Raw genomic sequence first — 13,034 nt, forward strand, 5'->3', positions numbered from 1 at the left:
AACCATAACTGCTTTGGGATCACTATACAATGTTGAGATCCATTTGGTAAACACCTGTCCAACACCAAACCTCTCCAATGTGTAAAACAGATATGACCATTCGACCCTATCAAATGCGTTTTCCGCGTCTAATGAAACCACTACTCCTGGTATCTTTCCCTGATGACAAGCTTGAATTATATTCAGAGCCCTTCTAACATTATTGGATGATCTACGGCCCTTAATAAACCCCGTCTGATCCTCCTTTATAATATGTGGCAGTATCCTTTCTAGTCTCAGTGCTAACGTTTTAGAGAGGATTTTAAAATCTACATTTAGCAAGGATATTGGTCTGTATGATGTACAATCTTCTGGGTCCTTTCCTTTTTTAAGGATAAGAGAGATATTTGCTTCTTTCAGCGAAGGCGGGAGACAGCCCTGACTATATGCATAGTTATACATGTCCATAAGTGGACCAACCAGTATTTCTGTAAATTCTTTATAGAATTCAGCTTGAAAGCCATCTGGGCCCGGCGCGTTACCATTTTGAAGGTGCCTAATTGCATCAACTATTTCTTGGGGTGTAAGAGGAGCATTTAGGACCGATACTTGTTCCGGAGTTAGGTCTGGAAAAGTCAAATTTTTAAAAAATGACTGCATCCTCTTCGTCCTATCTTCACAATCCTGTGATTTATATAACTCAGAATAGAATTTTCTAAATGTCGCATTAATCTTTTTATGATCATGAGTCAAAATACCCGTACTTTCCTTGATAGACATTATAGTCTGAGGGGCCTTTTTTTTCTTTGCAAGAAATGCTAAGTATCTACCCGGTTTGTGGCCATATTCATATAATCTTTGCTTTGCAAATAATATTTCCCTCTTAGCCGTTTGAGTAAGTGTAGTATTTAGAGCTGTCCTAAGAGCTGTAATCCTTTGCAATTTAATAATAGAGGGTCTATCAGTGTATGCTGTTTCAGCCGCTTTTAAGCGGGCTTCAAGCAGACGCTGTTGTTCTCCCTTCAATTTCTTCTGGGTCGCTGAATAGGAGATGATCAAACCTCGCGTTGGTCTCCCACATCATTGACGGGTTGCTAGCTGTACCTGAATTAATTTCTAAAAAAGTTTTAAATTCTTGAGAGAAGTACTTTACAAATTTACTATCTTTCATTAAGAAGGGGTCCATACGCCAATGCCGAGGGGATGTCCCACTGTTCTTCGCCTTAGTTTCCATATATACAGCAGCGTGGTCAGAAACTGCTATACTACCTATTTTACGGGATGATATGGAATTTAAAAAAATCGAGGGGGCAAAAAACGTATCAATTCTGGTATGACATTTATGTGGATTAGAGTAGAAAGAAAAATCTCTACCCTGTGGATGAAGACATCTCCATACATCTACTAATCCTAATTCTTTGTTCAGATCCATCAATTGTCTAGATCTGGGAGATACTCCTGCAGTACTCTTGGGAATCCAGATGCCTTTTTAAATGTTGTAATTTGTTCCCGCTGCCTCCACTTCCTCTAGCAGCTCATTGCATTCTTTAAAATGAACAATCTATTTCATCCACTTATTCCTGTTTCTCAATGTGTCAGAATTTATCGTTCATGTTTTTAAGTAACCTCCACCCTTCCTGCCACACCTCTGCTCTGTACCTATTCTCTTTTGAGCTCAATTATGATCATCTCTGAATGTAATATGAACTATCCATTGCAAGAACATAAAGATTAGGATATCGAAAAAGAGGGAGGGTAGTGTAGGAATTGATGGAGAAAAGACTAAAAAATAATTCTTGCAAATTGTAAACAACAGGACAAATTAGTACAATTTATGAATGTAGTGGTTCAGAAAAACACGTATTGTGGATTTACAAGTTAAAGTTTAGGACCATATATAATTTTGGAACAGCTCTCCCTTGTAATTTGAATAATTGTGAACTCAAGCTCCTCATCATGTGCAATTGTGATTCTCTGTAAGCCAACAAAATCAAATGGGATGTGTGAATTGTATATAATTTAATGAGTGTTTTAACTAAAGTACACCCAAATTCAGGTTGAGGATAGAAAGCTGCTTGTGTTTTTGTCCCTTACAGGGAGAATAACTGGAAAAAAAAACTTTAAGAGATTATTTTACACAGGATTTCTTGTATTGAGAGAAAGTTCACTTAAAATTTGATGGGAACTACCAACTCTGCACAAAGGAGTCATTAAGCAGCACTGTCAAAACTGAAGGTCCAGGTGTTAAAGGACTATCTCTTCATCCCCGCATTCCACATGAACCCTGCCCACCCTGGACATTGATAGGTAGAATTGAGTGTTTTCAGTCTGCCCCAGATAAATATTGAGGCTGATGATTCTGTGGACTTGAGCGTTTTACAAGTTGGCCCTGGGATTGGCTGTGTTTTGCAAAAAGCATATGATTTTCCTGGTGATATACCTGCATGAATAGGATAAATAGACAAAGTCTTTTCCCAAGGATTGGGGAGTCCAGAAGTAGAGGGCATAGGTTTAGGGTGAGGGGGAAAGATATAAAAGGGACCTAAGGGGCAACTTTTTCATGCAGAGGGTGGTACGTGTATGGAATGAGCTGCCAGAGGAAGTGGTGGAGGCTGGTACAATTGCAACATTTAAGAGGCATTTGGATGGGTATATGAATAGGAGCGTTTTGGAGGGATATGGGCTGGGTGCTGGCAGGTGGGACTAGATTGGGTTGGGATATCTGGTCGGCATGGACAGGTTGGACCGAAGGGTCTGTTTCCATGTGTACATCTCTATGACTCTACTTAAAAAGATTTATAATACAAGGCACTTGAGAAGACTTCACAAAATTATTATTTTTTAAATCACAGCCCCAGCTTGCCATAAACGTTTTGTTTATGATCAAATTGCTAAAGTGTGCAATTTATTAAAAATGGCACTTTCCTTTTATAAAATCTCTGATCGACCAATTCAGTGACTGAGAAATTATATAAATGTATTTTCCAATATGAATCCAGTGCACAGTGAGATTGTGCCATTACACTTCTGTTGGTGAGGTTGGTATGTTAGGTTGGATTGGATGCAGAGAGGAAAAAAGATTGTTTCAGCTATTTTGCAACTTGCTGATTTTTGCATATGTGTAGTTTGGTATCATCTAATGAGATTTGTTTCTGGGATTTGAGAAGTGTTGGTTTTCCGTTACAAACCTGCTGGAGATGCTTAACCGTACCCAAGGCTAAGAGAGAGATTTTTAATCCGTAAGGGAATTAAAAGTTATAGGGAAATCAGGAGAGTGCCATTGAGTGAGTGTAATCCTTGATCCTGTTGAAAGGTGACACAGCTCTTATTGGGCTCAATGGCCTATTTCTGCTGTTGGGTCTTAGTGTCAAAATACAATTTTACTCTGAGATTAGGGACTGATTTCCACAGCTCTGTTGTCAACATTGCATATGTTTCTGTGCTGTTTCCCTAACATACATGTGAACAATTTGTTCTTTTGTTTTGAAGTTTGTGGGATTTGCCAACAGATGTAGAAAGAATTCCTGCTCTATTTTACAGTATAATAAGTGGTTGAAGTGAACTGTGAACTCTTTAGGATGGTCTTAAACTTACTTTTTCCCAGATTATTTCTGTTCTCAAATTTTCAAACTAGGACAAAATTAGGGGGAGCAGATTTAGGACTGAATTGAGAAGGAACTTCTTCTCCCAGAGGGTTGGGAATCTATGGAATTCCCTGCCCAGTGAAGGAGTTGAGGCTGGCTCATTGAATGTTTTGAAAGCTAAGAATTTTTCGAACAGTAAAGGAATTAAAGGTTATGGTCAGGGTGCGGGTAAGTGGAGCGGAGTCCATGAAAAGATCAGAAATGATCTTATTGAATGGCGGAGCAGGCTCGGAGGGCAAGATGGCCTACTCCTGCTCCTAGTTCTTATGTTCTTCTCCTTGCAACAAAGATTTTTTTTAAAAAAAATCTGCTACCACTCATCTCACCTGGATGAGGCATTGTATATTGGTTGAACTAGGGTAATTTTCTGGATCAGAATCTGGTTTCCAGCATCTGCAGTCATTGTTTTTACCTAGGGTAATTTTCACCTACCCTGCTGATTTGGGAAAGTAATTTACAGAACAATATAGGCCATTAGGTATAATAGAGTTCATGTCAGCTCCCTGCAAAGCGAGCTAATCCGTCCAACTCCCCTACTTGGTCTGTGTAGCCTTGCAAATTAATTTCATCCGGTACCTATCCAGTTTCCTTTTGGGATCAATTATTGGCTCTGCATCTGTCACATTTGTGGGCAGTGAGTTCCAGTTCATTACCATAACGCATAAAATAGTTCCTTCTCATACTATCCTGTTACTTTTGGCAAAAATTTTATATTTGAATCCAGTAGTCTTAGTACTATCAGTTATTGGGGAGAGTCTTCCCATACTGCCTTATCTAAATGTGGAATTCCCTTACAAATCTCCTCCTTCACCTTCCTCTCCTGGAAGGAGAACACCCTCTTCCCTTCCAATCTGATCTTGAAACTAAACCTCACACCCAACCCTGGAACCATTTTGATAAATGTCCTCTGTTCCTCGTTAAGAAAGTTCAAATCAATCTTCATGATCAGAGCTGGAATGCAGTATTCAAGATAATACCTGTGAGAAACAAAAGCTCACTCACTTTAATAATTTCAGTCCGAGACAAATATCTGAACAACAGCGTCGTTTTATTTATACACCTATAGGTGGGTGCTTTGTCTAATTACCAGGTAAGGCAATGACAAAATGCACAGTATATCCCAAAAAACCCTTGCAATTTATACAGTTTCTTTTCCCATATGTTTTCCTTATTCCATTGTCTGTTCCCTGCTTCGCTTACGTCACAGATTTCCTTAAGATTTATCCCACAACTTCTGTTTATCCTGTCTTGTCCGTGACAAACTCTTATCTCTGACTCCCATAAGGGTGTTTGACGTCAGTCTATTGTAGATTATTGGTTAGGCATATCTTTTCTTCTATCAGCATCTATTTCCATCCAGAGGCCACTTTGACCTCTTTGGTTAGGGTTTGTTCCTGTGTCTCCGTGTAGGGGGAAACAGATGCTTTCCTGTTTGCCCATATATCCACCATTGTTCTGTATTCACGTCTCATGCTAACATATCCTTTCTTTTTGCTGAATATTTATTTTCTCATTCCTGTTCTGTATCAGAATTTATACTTGCAGAAATAACATTAATTCATTTATATCCCACATACCTAAGCAGAGCTTCATGAAAGTTCACTATACCCTCTGTGCTTTGGTGCTGCTAAATTGGGATTGACTCAGTTGGCAATTGAAACCTGTCTGTTCTGGACTGGTAACGGAAATTGAAAACTGGCCCCTTGAATTAGAGAATCATTTTACCCATGCTTAGCTGCTAGACTGATAGCTATGTGTACATTCATTCTCTCTCCTCTAACTCTGTGTTAATGGTTACCATGGAAGCAACATTTTTACAGCAACACTTCCTACTGGTGATCATGTAACTTTCTGACTAGATTTAGAAATTTTGTTTGAATTGCATGTTAATGCATTAGCCAACTTGTCCTAATAATTCAGAACCCTATTAGATGTAATAAAATGCCACTGCTGAGTCATTCCTGAGCAGTATGAGTCCTGTGGAATTTGAAGTGTGTTGTACAAATACCGACCTGTAAGAAGGAAGGTAAATCCAGCCTGAAATGTGCCGTATCCCTTTAGTCAGGTTGCTGTAGAACAAAGTCCACCAGGTGGCGCTACTGTCACCAAAGCAATGGCTTGTTGTGAGAGTGAAGGGGTTGAAATGTGAAAGCGGATGTTGGAAGAGTAGACCAAAATCCATGTGCACCCTACAGATGCTTTGTCAGATCAAGAGCAAATGGCTTTGGTAACTGTTTATAGGGAATTATCATTTTGGTGAGCTACCTTTTGGTGTGTCCAAGGGATCAAATGCCTGATGAAAGGTCACTGACCTGAACTGTTGACTGTCTTTCCCTTTCCAGAGATGCTGCTTGACCTGCTGAGAGTTTCCTGCATTGTTGATTTCAATTGTCCAGCACCTGCAGCCATTTTTTTTTTCAGCTCCCTTGGTCGCCCCTGTGGATGGGGTGGGGGGAGCGGAGTTCATGTTGTATCATCAGAGATTGTCTTTTTGTTGAATTCTTGAGCTAAGGTCTTACCTGCCTTTCTCCATTGAACATAAAAAGTAGCATATTAGAAAAAAATGGATGGTAGCCATAGAGCTTTCCCAGACTGACATTTCTTTTGATAGTATTTGCTTATTCACTTATTTCCAATGGTAGAAGCATTACATGTAAATTGGCTACTGTACCTGCCCACACAGCAACTATCTTTGTAAGATGGTTTTTGTTTTAAAGTTGTCTCGGGATGCAGTTAGTGTTATCTGTGGTTTAATCAGTTTGTGAGGTCAAGTCTCATTGTAGAGATCTGAACATACAAACTTTTAGACTGACATCCCTGTGAAATATTGAGGGAATGCTCAATATTTGACCCTAAACCAGCATCACAAAGAATGGCTGTTAAGATGTTACTGGGCGACATGCTTGTTGCATTTCCTAAACTATGCCCATGACTAAACTTCAGAAAATACTACGTTTCAATGGCCTCTCTACTTCATATACGTGTTGAAATTATAGTGAAACAAAATGAGAATGCTGGAGAAACTTAACAGATCTGGCAGCATTCGCGGAGAGGAAACCAAGTTAGCAGGTGGAGTCCAGTATGACTCTTCTTTGGAATTGAAGAATAGAACTTTCTGAGAAAGAGTCATGCAGGACTTGAAATGTTAATTCTGTTTTTATCTGCTCAGATGCTGCCATATCCACTGAGTTTCTCCAGCATTCTGTGTTTCTTATAGATTTCCAGCGTTCACAGTATTTACCTCTGTTTGAGGATTGAAGTTATGGTGTATGGATATAGGTAAGTGCTTGTTTTTCCTGCAGTCAACCCCCACCTCTCTCTTTAAAGATTTGTTGGCTGGGATTATTGTTTTCCTTTCAGTGTACTCGGTGGTTAGCACTACTGCCTTACAGGGCCAGGAACCTGGGTTCGATTCCAGCCTCAGGTGACTGCCTGTGTGGGATTTGCACATTCTCCCCGTATCTGTGTGGGTTTCCTCCCAGGTGCTCTGGTTTCCTCCCACAGTCCAAAGATGTGCAGGTCAGGTGAATTGGCCATGCTAAATTGCCCATAGTGTTCAGGGATGTGTAGGTTAGATGCATTAAATGGGGTAAATATAGGATAATAGGGTAGGGGAATAGGTCTGGATGGGTTACTCTTCGGAGGGTCGGTGTGGACTTGTTGGGCCATCGGGCTTGTTTCCACACTGTAGGGATTCCGTGATGATATGATTCAATCCTAAATGGATACAGATTTGCCTTCTGTTTTTCGAGAGCAGGAGTTGATTTCTTTGCTTAGTATGCAGTGAGCACTGGACTAATGCTGTCAGGCTTCTTTTGTAGGATTCATTGTCTGTATCATTTTGCCCCCTTTCCCCACTAACTGCACATGGTGGTTTAAAAGAACCTGGTTCAGATCGAGTTGCTGCTGCAATTGTCCTTCAGTGCTACCTACCTTTTAGCCACCATAGTTCACTCCTACTCTCTCCTAGGCAAAAGTGAGGACCGGAGATTAGAGTCAAGATTAGAGTGGTGTTGGAAAAGCACAGCAGGTCAGGCAGCATCCAAGGAGCAGGAAAATTGACTTTTTGGACAGAAGTCCTTCAACAGTGGTAAGCACTACTGTCTTACAGGGCCAGGGACCTGGGTTCGATCTTCTTCAGCAGGAGCCCTTCATCTCAGAATCTCTCCTGCTTTTCCCTTTTCTCATCTTGTGTATTGGCAGGAAGCGTTTCCCACCTTCTGTGTCCATTGTTTTCTAATTGTTTTTCTTTTACGCGTGGAAGTGAATGCTGTGTGTTAACAGACTTTGGGGTTTGGGGGGGTGAGGGGAGGGGAGGGAGGGATAGTTAGCTCAGTTGGCTGGCCAGCTGGTTTGCAGAGTGTGCCAACTGAGTGGGTTCAATTCAAACACCAACTGGGGTTACCGTGATGGACTCTCCATCTCGACCTCTTCCTTCAGGTTAAACCATTACCAAAAGTCAGCTTTAATGAGACCGCTTCCCCATAGTCCAGTAGTACTATGGCAATTTTACCTTACTTTATTAACAGGCCATTCAGTCATAAGAGAACTTAGTTGAAATGATGCTTACAGGTCTAAGATACAAGAGTGGTTGCCACCACCGACACTGCCATTTGTTCCTGCTCTGTATCAAAATGGTGATGAGTTGTTTTTTGTGTCCTGCTTTGACATGCAAAGTTGCAGCAATGCATTTACCTACAGAGAGATGCCTTGCATCTTTTCATTTCAACCTGAAATGTTAACTTTTGTTCGAGTCTCCACATGTTAACTGGCTGAACTCTCTTTCCACTAATCCTTATTTAATTCAGACTTTGAGCACCAGCAAGTTTTGCTTCAGTAACAACCTCCTTTTAAACAAATTGGGGAACCAACTGTGAACAGACATCTGATTTATTGGATAAAATGCAACTGCAAAACTGATCCCTGCAGCTGTAAATGGAGAAAATGTTACTTGCCTCAGGGCATTAAAGAGAGCTGTTCACTGTCACACTATCAGAGACTGATAGTGTGACAGTGAACAACAAAGCCACCGGTGTTCGGAGCAATGCATTTATTGATTAAATTATTGTAGATGACCACGTGACCTCTGCTGCATCTTGCATTTCACTTTGCAATGAGTAGCCCTTAAAATACAAGACGTGAAAAGTTATGTCTGAAATGTCTAAATGAATTTTGAGTTGTAGGAGAGCCAGCTTCTGTAAGAAGTAGTAAAGAAGTAAAAGCAGTTTGCAACATTTGAAGTACAGTATAATCACTTGGAACTTGAAAGTGCTTTATTGTTTGCGAATTGCTTCAAGACATCTTGACATCATGAAGGGTGCTATAGAAATGCAAATTCTTGGTAATTTTCTCATTTTAGCCACTTGTCAAGTGTAGTATGGCAGGGAATGAGCATCTTCGTGATGTGCATGGTGATATTCTGACTACAGTCACATGCTGTTGGGGCTCTAAGAGATGAATGAAACCAGTTAGAGATTTGTAACCCATTTTTGCATATTAGAATGTAAATAATGAGCTTATGGGATTTGGTGCGTGAGACAATAGTTATTCTTAGATGAAGTAAAGAGAGAAATCCGAGAAGGTATAGTGCAGTCTTGAGACCGCAGTCTATGTTAACAGCAGTATTAACACAAATTAATAGCCTTTTTAGGCAAAGAATGATTTGGAAATTACAACCCTGTAAGAAAGTTCAGTTGTTCAGACAACTTTGTTTGAATCTCCATAGATGTGAACATTTCAGGTGACTTTTCGTGAGAATTGGAAGATGCTAGGCACCTGCCTATCGGTAAGTAGGCGCAGCATAGTGGCTCAGAGGTTAGCACTGCTGCCTCTCATCACTAGGGACCCGGGTTCAATTCACTCTCAGGTAACTGTGCAAACTTCAGTCATTCTCCTGCATCTGTGGGTTTCTTCCCGTGGTCTGAAGATGTGCAATTCAGGTGGATTGGCCATTATTAAATTGCCTATAATATCTAGAGGGATGTAGGTTATGTGGATCGGTTATAGGAAATTCTGGGATAAAGTGGGTCTGAGTGAGATGCTGTTTGGAGGGTCAGTGTGGACTCGATGGGCTAAATGGCCAGCTCCACCCTGTAGGGATTCTATGAAATGCACCGCTGCATGCGTGCTATGACTTTGAAAAAATGTAGTGTCTCACTCTGCTACAGAGCAGGAATTGGTCAGTATTGCTGTAGGCAACCACTGTTGGAACTTAAATCTGTGAGCAGAATTTCAGCTGTGTTCTCCTGTGACTGAATAACCTGTTAATGAAGTAATGTAGAGGTGAAGTTGTTCCATTTTCAAAAGGCATTCTTTTTCTCAGGGTATTTTTTCATGTTGATTTCAGATTGTTCCTGTCTGTTGAGGATAAGTTCCAAACACCACCCATTATGACTAATTTCAGTCAGGTTTCAGGTGGCTGGCAAAAGAATGAGAAGTGAAGCAATGGAAAATGTTGTGTGAACCAAATCGTTACGGTGCATTGTGTGTAAATTGGTGGGTATAGATTCAGTTGGAGCCTTCAAAAGGAAACTGAATAGAAACTTGAAGAAAAAAGTTACAAGTTTAAGGCAAAAGAGTGGAAGAGTGGGACTAGTGGATTGCTTAGTGAAAAAGGTAGCACTGTTGTGATGAGCTGAATGACCTTGTGTATTGTACTGCTGTGACTCTAGCTGTCAGTCTCTGGGATGCTACTACGGGGCTGTACTGTATCCTGTAGAGAGAGGATTATCTACTTCTGGCACACTTAGATTATCAGATACCCTTATTGATCCTTGAGGATTAGAAAACCATAACCTGGTAGCAGATTCAGGTGTTTGTATTATCCCAGTTCTATGACGCTGTCAGTTCACTTGACAATTAAAAGGTTACACTGAACATTGCAACTGATGGTGAATGGATGAGCATGTAATCTTGTGTGTTTGTATTTGTAGTGTTAAAAAGTATCTTGAAGCTGGTGAATTCTCATTGCACTGATGAGTAAACCTTGTTTGCATCAACATTTTAAATCATGTACAACCAGTGATGACAGGAGGCCACGGACTGGCTTTCTAATATCATTGAGCAATAAAGATCCTAAAGTCCTGGATTTGAGTCCTGTTTATGCCAACTTTGATCTCCCTCTGCCAAGGAGCATTGCAATTCATTTCGGGAAGGATTGGCCAAAATTTCAGCTGCTCATTGTTGGTGGTGACACCTTGTTGTGAGAGGACTATCTGAGTCAGTGAATGGTTATGATATTTTAGATGATGGGCTGGGGAGCTGTACTACTTGGGTATTTAATCATGTTAGGAGTGTGGTTTGGCAGATTGTGCCCTAAACAGTAACTACTGGTGTCAAAGTAGCTAATGTGGGGCTGGTACCTTAGGATACGTAATATTTGTTTGGCCTTCAGGAGTCTGTGTGCAATGAAATATTCTTTTGAGATTATGAACATTCTGCCTTGGAAATAAGATAAAATGTGGCTTACGTGCAGTTAGAATACAGTAAAACCATAAGGTATAGGTCATTTGATCCCTTGGGTCTGCTCTGTCAATCAGTCAGATCATGGCAGATTTGACAATTCACAAGGAGAAAGTGAGGTCTGCAGATGCTGGAGATCAAAGTTGAAACTTTATTGCTGGAACAGCACAGCAGGTCAGGCAGCATCCAGGGAACAGGAGATTCGACGTTTCGGGCGCAGGGCCTTCTCCATAGCCTACTTATAATGACCCAAAAGTGCCCTGGCAGTTAGCTGTAGGAAAGTGTAATTGAGGCTAAATGAATAGTGAAATTGGAAGTGTTGGAAGAGGGTAAGAAAGGCAAAGCTGAGAACAGAAAGCCTAGATTGGAGAGTAGGAGTGACAGAAGAACAAATCAGATAAATTAGTGGGAGAAATTGTGGAATCTAGATGACTTTTAACATGGCGCATTGAGGCCTTTTCGATTCAATTTTATCTTTTCTGGTTCTGAGCAACACTGGCAACTTAATTCTAATTAATGCTAAATGTGAAAATAATGCTCAAGGAAAATGCGACTCACGACCGTACACCACTAAAATCTAATTATAATTTCATTTGGGCAGATATCCAGGGTTTAATAGAAATTACATCAGAAAGTTGGAACACTTGATAATATTATCAGGGACAGCTTATAGCAAAGTCCTGCTTTATTTTTCATATTGATTCTGAATTTGTCTACAATAACAACTGAATATTGGACACTATTCAAAGGGAAATTATGGTTCAGTCTTTCTAAGAGATCAACTGATGGAATAGTTGAAAACTACACGTCTGTCTTAATTCCAAGAATTCAATTATCTACAATCACACAATCAGCATTCAAGACATTGAGTCTGTTCTTGTTGCCAATACTTAAAGTCTAACTTGATGATTGCATTGTTTCTTTGTTCGCCCTATTTGTGTCAGTGGGCAGTTCGGTAATGTGACATGTTTGGTGCTCATGAATAAACCAGCTTTTAATCTTGTAACTTTAGCATCTACCAGCAAGGTGAGACTTGCAAGGATAGTTGTGACATTTTAATCGGTGTATTCTTTTATACCCTAACATGATTTTTATTGCTGCATTCAATATTTTGTCTGCAATGATCAAACAATTAGGAGCTCTTAATCTATATTCTTCTCAGGAAGGAAGGACTAAGCAAATTCTGAGCAAAGGTCACTGGACCCGAAACATTAACTTTGATTTCTCTCCACAGATGCTGCCAGACTTGGTGAACTTTTCCAGCAATTTCTGTTTTTTATTTCCTGATTTGAAGCATCTGCAGTGCTTTCAGCTTTTTTTATTCTATATTCTTCTACATTGTATTTTGATGGATGTTCAACAGACACTCAAGATCAAGTTAATCAATTTAACATTGCATCACCATAATGAAAGTAACAATCCTGTTAAAATTTTATTTTAGATTAGATTCCTACAGTATGGAAACAGGCCCTTCAGCCCAACCAGTCAACACTGACCCTCCAAAGAGTAACACACCCAGACCCATTTCCCTCTGACTAATGCACCTAAAACTACAGGTAATTTAGTATGGCCAATTCACCTAACCTGCACATCTTCATGGGAGGAAACCAGAGCATGAATCTCCTGTTCCCTGGATGCTGCCTGACCTGCTGTGCTGTTCCAGCAATAAAGTTTCAACTGACAATTCACAACTCCACTTTCCTGCCTTTTTCCCCATCAGTCTTGATTTCCTTACTGTTTTAAATTTGTATTTCGCGCTTAATTTTTACCAATATAACCTCTACAGCCTTCTGTCTGGTAAAGAATTCTACAGATTCACCCCTTTCAGAGGGGGAAAGAAAACTTCGTCCTCATCTCTGTCTTAAATGGTGACTCCTTATTTTGAGATTATGCCCAAGGTGCACTCAAGGGGAACAATCTCTCTGCATCTGTTCTATAACGCCTTCTAAG

The 13,034-nt window shown here is 40.2% G+C and overlaps 1 protein-coding gene across 5 annotated transcripts in view; it reads left to right on the forward strand.

Moving 5' to 3' along the window:
• The window catches only part of LOC122559107 (metabotropic glutamate receptor 7-like), a 736,921-nt gene that overhangs the window by 48,770 nt on the left and 675,117 nt on the right, over positions 1-13,034 (forward strand). The window lies entirely within an intron of this gene.

This window comes from Chiloscyllium plagiosum, chromosome 18 (assembly GCF_004010195.1).
Source record: "Chiloscyllium plagiosum isolate BGI_BamShark_2017 chromosome 18, ASM401019v2, whole genome shotgun sequence".
NCBI lineage: Eukaryota > Metazoa > Chordata > Chondrichthyes > Orectolobiformes > Hemiscylliidae > Chiloscyllium > Chiloscyllium plagiosum.